A 10955-nucleotide genomic window follows, 5' to 3' on the forward strand; every position below is an offset into this window, starting at 1 on the left:
GTGCTGAGGCCCCTACTCCTAAACAAGTGGTGTTCTTCCGTGTGGTCAGGAGAGAACCCACAGCCCCTCCCTGATAGGGCATCTTGGTCCACTTGTCAAATCTACAGTGTCTAAGGGCCAGATGCAGCGGGCAGAGGAGGACTTTCGAGGACTTCCCCCAAGCCTAACCACTGGCAGGTGCACTGGGTCCGGATTCCTGCAGGAGCTCAGGTGTGTGCTTGACAATCACCTGGGAGGCTAGTGAAGCTCTGACTCTCGAGTGGGGGTAGGGTGTTGAACTAGAATGGACTAGTTTGAAGGCTGGTGATAACAGACTCGTCCATAGGACAGTCCTTCCATTGCAGACCTTCTACTAAAGTACATGAGGCTGGTGGAGGATCTGTGTATGAGTCAATCCAGCAGGAACGCACTCAGGAGCCTTCCCAAAGGACAGTCTTTCATCCATGGCTGGGTCTGTTCTCTGTGTAGGTCATTTCTTTAAAGTGGTCTGAAGGGCTATAAATGGAATACGTTGTCTTTCATAAACTGAAGAATTTTGGAAGCATGCATACTAAGGGCTGAGATTCCCATTTCTTACCTCCTGAATTAGTCCTCACTACTCAGTACTTGGTGTATGCTTTTTGGAGGTTTCTCTGTGCTTTCTCATCTGTGTTTTTGTAAGTGGTACAAAATGAAATTGGATTTGTTTTCCCATCATAATTGCTTAGGTTTCTGGTTTTTTCTCATGGTTGTTTTTAAAGTAAATAGTGATGTGCTTTTGTGTGAGCCAGTTGCCCTGGCATTGGATGTGCCTCATGGACCCCAGGTATGAAAGCAGAGCCATGCTCAGGGTCTCTGGGCTTAATGGACACCCCACCCCATATGTGAGACCTGAGCTGTGCCAGGGTCTTGGGTCTCACGGATTCCGTGCATGAGAGCAGAGCTGTGCCCAGTGTCTCAGGGATCATAGGTATGTGCCGCCGCTACCTGCCACCCACTCCATGGTCAGAGCAGAGTTGTCCTCAGGGCTCATGGACTCTTTATATGTCTCTGTGAGAGTAGAGCAGTACCCAGGGTCTCAGGGCTCACCGACCCATGTGTGAGATAGAGCTTTCTCTCACGGTGTCTCAGGACTCATCTTCTGGAGATGACCAGACCTCTCTTCCGAGCTGTGTCTAGATGGACTCAGACCACCAGCAGCAGGCCTGTGGGTGGTCAGCTTAGCACACCATCTCCCAGTCTTCTGGTGCTGCTGTTTTGTGTTAACAGGTCTGGCTCCTGGGTCTCTGTCCATCCTTGATGGTGGTAGTCAGCTCTTCTTCCTGCCTCTTTGTGGTAAAACTGACCCATCTGCTATTAGGGCTCCATACACCCTGTTTGCATGCCCCTTCCATGTCCATTGTTTGTTATTAGCCATCAAGCCCTGTTGGTCGGTCACAGTCGCACCTGGTCATCTGGTGGAAGTTATAGCACGGTGACCAGAAAAGCCAGGAGAAAGCTGTTCTGAGAGCCAAGCTGCTTTTATGGTTTCTTTATCTGTTTTTTTTTTTCCTTTTGTTTTCTTCTTGGTCACATTCCTGAAATCAGAGTCATAGGTCTTTCTTTGTCAAGGACCAACTCTGGAAGCTCTTGGCCAGGTGTCAGTTCCATCAGTGCTCACTTGCCCCAGCTGTCTCATCTGCCATGTGCCTTTGTCAACTCATGGACACTTGGAATGGGCTCCATGGCACTCCAGCTGCTGCTTATGCCTACACAGTGAGCCTTCCGGGTCCTACACTGCCTTTCCTGACCGCATTCAAGCACATCCAGTGGGGCCAAAACCCAGACGCTGTCTGGCCAACAACTAACTGGAAGAGATCCGTATTTGTTCCCATTCCTAAGAAAAGTGATCCAGCAAAATATGGAAATTATCAAACAGTATCATTAATATCCTGTGCAAGCAAAATATTGTTGAAGATCCTTAAAATATGGCTAAAACAGAACATAGACAGAACTGCTAGAGGTTGAAGCAGGATTTGGAAGAGACTGTGGGACCAGGGATATCATTGGTGATGTCAGATGGATCCTGTATGAAAGAGAATACCAGAAGAATGTCTATGTGTACTTCATTGACAGTGCAAAGGCATTTGACCATGTGTTGTTGTTGTTATGTGCCATCGAGTCGTTTGCGACTCATAGCGACCCTATGCACAACAGCCCTAAACCCTGCTCTATCCTGTGCCAACCGCACTGCCTCTGACACACCTATCCCGATTACCCCAGTCACCGAATCAATCCATCTCATAGAGGGTCTTCCCCTCCTGCACTGTCCTTCCACCCTCCCAAGCATGATGTCCCTCTCCAAGGACCCATCCCTCCTGGCAACATGTCCAAAGTATGTCAGACAAAGCCCCAGAATCCTTGCCTCCAGGATGAATCTGTTTGTTTTCCTGGCAGTCCATGGTACATTCAATACTCTTCTCCAGCACCACAGCTCAAAGGCATCAACTCTCCTTCTGCCCTCCCTAGTCATTGTCCAACTCTCTGATGCATAACAAGTGATTGCAGAGACCATGGCCTGTATCAGGTGCACCTTAGTCTCCAGAGAGACACCGTTGCTCTTGAGTACTTTAAAGAGGTCCCTAACAGCAGACTTTCCCATCGTGATATGCTTTTTGATTTCTTGACTGCTGGTGCCAAGAGTGTTGACTGTGGAGCCGAGCAAACTGAAGCTGTGAACAATCTCAATCTCTTCGCCATCCATCCTGACGCTGCCAATTGGTCCAGTGGTGAGAATCTTTGTCTTCTTGACATTGAGCCTCAGTCCAAGTTATGGCTAACATTGAAGAATGGGAAATCCCAGAACTCTTAATTGAGCTCATATGAAACCTAGACCAAGAAGCTGTTAAGAGCAGGTCTAAAATCAAGAAAGATGTGGATTAAGCGTGTATCTTTCTCCATACCTATTCAATTAGTATGCTGAGAAAAGCGTTCAAGAAACTGGGCTCTTCAGCAAACGAATAGATTAGAGAAGCTCTGGGATATTCACATAATGGAATACTATGCAGCATAGGAACTCATGAAATATTATGCAAAATGGATGATCCTTGAGGACATTATGTTGAGTGAAATATCTCAGTCACAAAAGGACAAATATTTCATAGGGCTGCTGTTATAAAACAGGACTGACATTGGGGTTGTAGGAAGACAGGAAAGGAGGGGAGGAATGATGTACATTGGACTGAAACAGATGAAGGAGAGAACTATTTAAAAGGGACATATGAATGGGTATTCTTATCATTTCAGAAATCCAGAGTGAAGGCTGCATAGTGGAGTGGACTTGGAGGGAGGGATTGCATAACAGTGAAAGTTTTTCTTTCCAAGGAGAATAGTGACTTGGGGGGAGGGAGTGGGTAGGGAGAAAAGTGTAATAATGAATGACTGGAAACCCTAAGTCTCTGTAAATTTTCATGAAAATTAACTAAAAACTGGACTCTATGAAGAATGTGGCATTGGGTTCAGAGGAAGACTTAACAGCCTATGTTGTACAGATGACACAATCTTGCTGAAAGCGAGGAGAACTTGAAATGTTTGCTGCAGAAGATCAGAGACTACACCCTTCAGTACAAATTGCATCTTAATATTAAAAAAAAAAAACCAAAATCCTCTTAAACTATTTCATCTTATTTGAATCGGCAGTCAGTATCCTTGAGGAGATCAGAAGACCTATTACACCAAAAAAGTCTACAGTCAGGACCTTTACGAATTACTAAGGAGCAGTGGTGTCAGTTTGAGGACTAAGGTGCGTCTGATTCAGGCTGTGGTCTTACTAGTCACTTGCCATGCATCTGAGAGCTGAATAATGACTACCAATGAGAGAAGAATTGATGCTTTAGAGTTGTGGAATTGGAAAAAAAGTACTGATTATTATAGACTGCCAGAAGATCAAACAAATATGTCTTATAGTAAGTACAACCATGGTGCTCCTTGAAGGCAAGGCTGGTGAAGCTTCATCTTACGTACTTCGGGAATGTTAGGAGGGGCTGTTCCTTGGAAAGGGAAAGAGCAAAAGAGGAAGACCCTAAACGAGATGACTTGAGATGGGCTCAGCTATGTCAGAGATGACAAGGATGGCACAGGATAGGACAGGGTTCAACTCTTTTGTTCATACATTACTGTGAGTCACATTCAATCCGATTGGACCTACCAGCAGCATGCTGGAAGCATATGAGAGGAAGCTCACCTTGCAGCCTATTTGGCTGAATGTTGAGCCTCAGAGTGAGTTTTGTTCCCAGGTTTGAAGGGAGGTGAACTCAGATCCCTTCCTGAGACCTGCCCCCCACCAGCCAATGCTCCTGGGCGACCTGCCCCTTCTCTCCAGGTGTTACCTAATCAGTTCTTGTTTGGAGCCTATATGGGTCCCCTCCATCCTGAACCCTATTGTTTTGGGCTCATGGCTTTGGCAGTCCAGAGGATTCTGTTTTCTTCCACCGTCTCCTTGAATGTTCCCCTTCAGGCTGTTAGGAATCAGCTGTCTGATGGTGTCATGCAGAGTGTGGTATCTGATGTAGGTGTTTAAAGAGTTTTTCCGTGTGAATTGTGGGAATGTTTGCAGAGCAGGTCCTCCATTCAGCAATGCATAGGCATTTTCTTTTATGTCATTGGTAGCTCTCCACAGTGGAACAGCACTGGCCCCATTCTCTCCTGTTCCCTCTCTCCCTCTCCTCTTAGCCTTATCTTCAACCTCTAGATCTTGAGTGGTCGGTTGTTCTGGGAAGTTCATACCTTCTTAGTGGTATTCCCTTTATAGTCCAGTCTGCTGTTTGGCCAAGTGTGGATCCATGGGAGTCAGCTTAGTTCCAGCCTGGACGGTGAGAAGGCCCCCAGTTGGAGAGTTCCATGGTCTCTGGCCAACCAGAAAGCCAAAGTGTGCTATCATTAGGATTTTGAGTTTTACTGCCTACTTTTTCCCCTCTCTAGGACATCCTGTGATGGTCCTTTCCGAGTGGTCAGTAGGTGGCAGCTGGGCACCCTCTAGTTCTCTGTCTCAGGGTTGTGAAGGCCCCGTCTGGCTCATGAGTCTTTAGACTGATGGTTTCTATGTGTATTTCTGTCACACAGCAAAGGAGCTGCACCTTAGGTGGCTCCTGTCACTCCTTACCAGTAGGAGGTGGAATGTTTTCTTGTGAACTATGTTGTGCCGGTGGACATTGATGTCCGTCAGGCCATAGTCTTGAGCGCCTAGGCCCAGGGACTTACTCCCGCAAGTTATTTGGTTATGAATAAAAAGTTTTCCTAATTTTTCTCCTCATAGAGACACCCTTGGTATGAGCAGTCAGGAAATAAGGAGACATTGCAATGGGAAAATCTGCAATTAGGGACCTTTCCAAATTATTTAGGAGTAATGATGTCAGTTTGAGGACTAAAGTGCATCTGATTCAGGCCATGGTTTTCCCAATTACTAGTTATGCATCCAAGACCTAAATAATGAATAGAGATGACAGAAAAAGAATTGATGCCTTTGAGCTGTGGTGTTGGAGAGGAGCACTGAACATTCCATGGACGACTATGAAAATGAATAGATACGTCTTGGAGAGGGTGCAGCCAGAGTGCCTTTTGGAGACAAGAATGATTAGTCTTTACCCCACATAGTAGTTTGGACATATTTCTAAAAGGTGCTATTCCTTGGAGAGAGAGGGACATGATGTTGGGAAGGGTGGAGACTCAGCGAAAGGAGAGGAAAACTCAATCAGTTGGATTGACAAGGTGATTGCTGCAGTGGGCTCTTGTGTGTCAGGAAGTGTGAGGATTGTACATGGCAGGACTGATTTCAGATATTTTGTTCATGGGATTGCTATGAGTTGTACTCAACTTGATGGCACCTAACAATAGCATAATATGGTGCTGTAAATCATGGGCATGGTTGCAATTATATGGGTACTTACGTGGCAGCAGTTTCTGTTAAGACCTGTGTGTTCTGTAGATTATTATGGTTATAGTAGGAGAGTGTCCGTGTGTCTTCTCGTAGATTATTACAGTAACTATGGGAGCATATCTGTGTGTCTGCTCGTACACTATTCAAGTTTTACAGGAGAGTGTCCATGTGTCTGCTCATCACCTTTCACAGTTACTATAGACTCATGTCCATGTGTCCGCTCGTAGATTATGATGGTTATAGTAGGAGAGTTGTCTGTGTGTCTGCTCGTAGATTATTACAGTTACTATGGGAGCATGTCTTTGTGTCTGCTTGTGAGTTATGATGGTGTCATAGGATCTGGACGTTCGTGGCCTGGTGCAGCAGTCGTGATGGTGGTGTTCTAATGATCAGATGCCTGCTCTTGTGGACAAGCTGTTCCTCGCGTCTGTGGTGGTTTTTTCATGATTTCAGGCTGGGTAGCTTGTTAGTCTCTGATAAAGTCCCTTGACCCTGAGCCTTGACTGCATTTTCTGTAGTCATTGCATGATCATGCAGCCCCTGGTGACGGCTGGCTGGTTGTAGAATTGCTGTAAAGATGAGAGGGAGGTGGTTGCGTTTCCCTCTTGTTGATATGGTGGAGGCGGCATCCTCTCTTAGTGTAGCCTGGCCCAGGGGTGCCTCGTTGGTGAGCTATTGCTGCAGCTGTGGTTTAGCTTGCGTGCCTTCCTATTTACAGACTCTTCTTGCTCTCACCTGAAGTGCATTGCCTGAGTTTGAGAACTTGACAACAACCCTTTCCTTGCCTTTCTAGTCTGAATTTCAGCTGAACCCTGTCCACCGTGGGTGACCTTGCTAGTGTTTGACACACTGGTGGCATAGCTTCCTGCATCACAGTTAGCCACCCCCTGCGACACACTGTCTCCCTTAGCATACTAGTCAGTGTTCCTTCAGTTCGTGGCCTGAAGTTCTAGGATCGGGATCCTTGTAAATATTGCTTTACCTATTGGGACTCTCATCCTTTGAGTGAGGCTTGTGATATTTTTAAATACTAAAATATATCAGATTGAGGACCTGATGACAGAGCAGTTCTCTGGGTGTCCACCAAGCAGCTAAGTAGTGTCATGTTTGTGGGCCTGGGCTTCATGGCCTTCTGCTGTCTTGTGTTTTATATTCTGTTCTCTTTGGATTTCTTCTCAATTAGTCTTCCTCCAGTAAGATAAGGATTTGGTGAAGATTTCGTGTGGGTCTTCCTCCCTTCCCTCTGCCTAGTGGCTCAATGAAAAAGTACTTGGTTTCTAACTAAAAGGTCGGCTTCTCCATGAGATGAAAATGAGACAGATTACAGTCTTGGAAACTTCATGGGACAGTTCTGCTTTGTCCTTTAGGGTCACTGTGAGGAGTCTTCAACTTAAAGCTGTGGGTTTGATTTTCTACCCGAGGTCACAGAAAACACAGACTCAGTGCCATCAAGTCTGTCCCCGCCTCCCCCATAGCCATCTCCCATTGGATGTATGAGGCTGGAAATCACAAGAGGAGACTGCCCACTTTTGGCCTGCGGAGCTGCAGCTAAATTCAGACCAAGAAGAAAAAGCCTTGAAGTTACCAGGCTATCATCTCGCTAGGGACCCACTGCCATTGCTCTCTTGTCAGAAGAGTTGTTTTTTAGACACCGTCAAGTATGACCCATAGCAACCCTATGAACACCAGCTCTGAACCCTGTTCTGTGCCACCCTCTTCATCCCTGACACACTTAAGCCCACTGCAGCAGGCACTGTGTCATTTTACCTTGTTGAGGGTCTTCCCCTCTTTGACTGTCCTTAGTTTGGTTTATTGCTAATGTGTCAGAAAACCTCAAACTCATTGCAGTCTGATTGGAACCAACTCAGCTGACTTTCCAGCAGTTATTTGAAGGCTTCAATCACACAGGAAGAGATTGCTGGTGGATATGTATTAGCAATTACCAGTTTTAATACCTAGCTATTTTTTTTCTAATTCACTCATCAGTGCTCATAGTTTGGCTTTTCTTTTTTTTTTTTTTTTTGGTGTGCCCAAGTTTATTGAAAATATTACAGCACAGCAGACAGACTCAAACGGTTCCACGTGGTGTTTTGAAATTCATCCCAGCTATGGGCTGAGTGACCTGCAGGTTGGACAGACTGCCAAAGTCCAAGAGTTTCAGCATTTCCTTAGTATCAGGATCTACTTCAGTGATCTCCTGATCCAGGGCTGAAACCTCTGGTACATAATTATCTCTCCTTTCTCTCTCCTCCTCGTGCAGCTTAATGGAGATGCCTCTCACAGGCCCGCTCTGAATCCGCTTCATCCACTGTGTGACACAGCCTGCTATCTTGTTGCAGAATTTCTTGCTGGGAATAATGGCGATTTCCTCGCACACGCACTTGTCCGTGTGGAAGTCATTACCCAGGCACGTGTAGTATTTCTCAATGATGACCCGGGCCACCTTCTTCACGGTTTTGGTGCGAACGTGGCTCATGTTGGTGGGTCCTTGGTGAAAGAGTGGCTTTTCTATTCTTTTTGTTTATTTGCTTCCATGTTTTATTCAAGAGCCTATGCAAAATATTCTAGGTAAATGATTTATAATCCTTATATTCAGAAGTAATATAATTCATAATTTTCTTCTGTTAGCACACAACCAATCATGTCAATTATTCTTCAAACATTACTTGGTGAGATATTTCAAATGCCTTTTGAAAACCACACCTTGGAGGTTAGTTACCTTGTTCTAGCTGCTTTCGATGTTTACAACCCCTCTACCAAGATTACATTTTTCCCGTTAGCTTTGATCCTTTCCTGAAGAAATTGCTCATAATTGACAACACCCAAGAGTCCATCTGCCAGGTGGGTACAGTCAAGGGTGAACTTCAGAACCTGCTGCTTTTTTTTTTTTAAACTCTCCCTTCCTTGGAGGCTTTTCCACAGTATCTTGGCCACTGTGAAATCACAAAGAGCTCCAGTGGTAGTTTTTTGTTTTTTGGGTTTTTTTTCTTTGTGCGGGTGGGGCCGGCGCAGTGGCGTGGACCGGAGGGCCAGTGGTAGTTTTTAAAAGAACTTTGTATTGTGAATTGTATACAAAGCTGAATATTAAATTTAACATTAGCAATAAACCAAATACTATGTCAGGATAGAAGGAGGCTGCTGCAATTTAGAATTCACTCTGAAGCATTAAAGCAGTCCTTAAATGTTTACAGGAGTAGGCATTAAGGCAATCCTTAAGAGTTTACATAATTCTTCATTTTATTTACTAAATCCCTCCCTCCTAAGATAAGCATAAAGTAAACAATAGAGAAGAATTTTGCCTTATTTACAAAAGACTTCCCCATGATCCTTTGTTTTTATTTACTACTCCCTTGTGATTTTCCTTTGTTTAATGTTCCTCATGATTCTCAATTAAAACCCAGAAAGGTGTAGCGTTAAGCCCCTTGCATTCACGCTTTCTGGCCTGACCCCATTCCTGTGTGTCCCCCGTCTCGGTCCTTTCCTTTGGTCGACAACAGTGAATTGGGTAAGCTTTACAGAACCAGTCGGTTTTTCGCTCAACCATTTATCCACATTTTGGTTTTATACCAGTTAATAGTACTTCCAGTGTAACAACAGCATGCATCCTGTACCCTCCTTGCGTTTACTGCCATCAAATCACCTGTGACTCATAGCGACCCTGTGAAGGACAGATCTAATGAACCTTGCCCTATCCTGCACTGCCCCACAGTTTCTACTATCTTGTTGAGGTTTGGGGTTTTCTTCTATTTCTCTGACGCTCTACATTTCCAAGCATGATGTCCTTTTTCCAAAGACTCTTCTCTCCTTTGTCAGTCCATGAGAGATTCAGTACTCTTCTCCAACACCACAACTCAAAAGCAACAATTTTTCTTTTCTTATCCTCATTCATTTTCCAACTTTCAGATGCATAGCAGATAACTGAAAAGACTGTGATTTGGATCAGGCACACCTTAGTCAGAACCAGCATCCTTGCTCGTTAGCACTGTGGAGAGGTCCCTGACAGTAGATATTCCTAGTGCAACATGTCTTTTGATTTCTTCATTGCTGATACAAAGAGTAGTTGACAACTTCAGTCTTTTCTCCATCTGTCATGATGTTGCTTTTTCGTCCAGTAGAGAGGATTTTTATTTCCTAAATGTAATTTAATCCATATTGAAAGCTGTGTTCTTTGATTTTCTACAGCAAGCAAGGTTGTATAATCTGTATAATGCGTGGTGTTGATGAGTCTTCCTCAGATCCTGATACCACATTCTTCTTCTTATAGTCCAGCTTCTTAAATTATTTTCTCAGCATACAGACTTAGTAGGGATGGAGAAAGATACAGCCCTGACATATATATATACACACACCTTTCTTCATTTTAAACCATGCAGTATTTCGTTTTTGTGTTCAGTCAAAGCTTCTTAATATATATATATATGTGTGTGCGTATATATATATATATATCTTTCACATAAGCATGATTATGTGTTTTGGGGTTCTCATTCTTCTCAGTGATATTGGTGATTCATGTGATCCCCACATATTAAACATCTTTGAGTTGGTAAGGCACAGATAGACATCCTAATCGGAAGTGGCTGGTGGTTCAGGGGTGTGTACACTGTCCAGTGTCATTCTCACCTTGGACACCTGTAACTGGCGAGTTCAGTCTAGGCCTGAAGGTAAGTTAGGGCCATTATCTCTGAAGTCCCACTAGCTTGTCCAGTTAATAAGCCTGATTTTTTTATTATTTTTTCATGTTCTCCCTACTTTACTCAAGTTCTGGCCAGGACCAAGCCATTTTGTCCCTTTCAGAGTGGTCAGCAGTGATAGCTCAGCAGCAGCTGGTTCTTGTGGCCTCAGGGTCCCAGGAGCTGAGGTCCACCCCTCTCACTGGCCCTTTGGACTCACTGTTTCCATGTCTTTACTCACATTTGCCTTTGTTTGCTCTGGGCAACCAAGCACAGATGACTAATTTCACAGTTGTAACAGGTTTTATGCTGAGTCTCTAGACATCTGCATATGGTTCATTCATGATGTCGCGTTTGGTGCCCTTTTACATCTCACTATTGTCCTGCAGCAG

This window comes from Elephantulus edwardii, unplaced genomic scaffold (genome assembly GCF_000299155.1).
Source record: "Elephantulus edwardii isolate Elephantulus edwardi_28Jun2011 unplaced genomic scaffold, EleEdw1.0 scaffold00472, whole genome shotgun sequence".
Taxonomy (NCBI): Eukaryota; Metazoa; Chordata; class Mammalia; order Macroscelidea; family Macroscelididae; genus Elephantulus; species Elephantulus edwardii.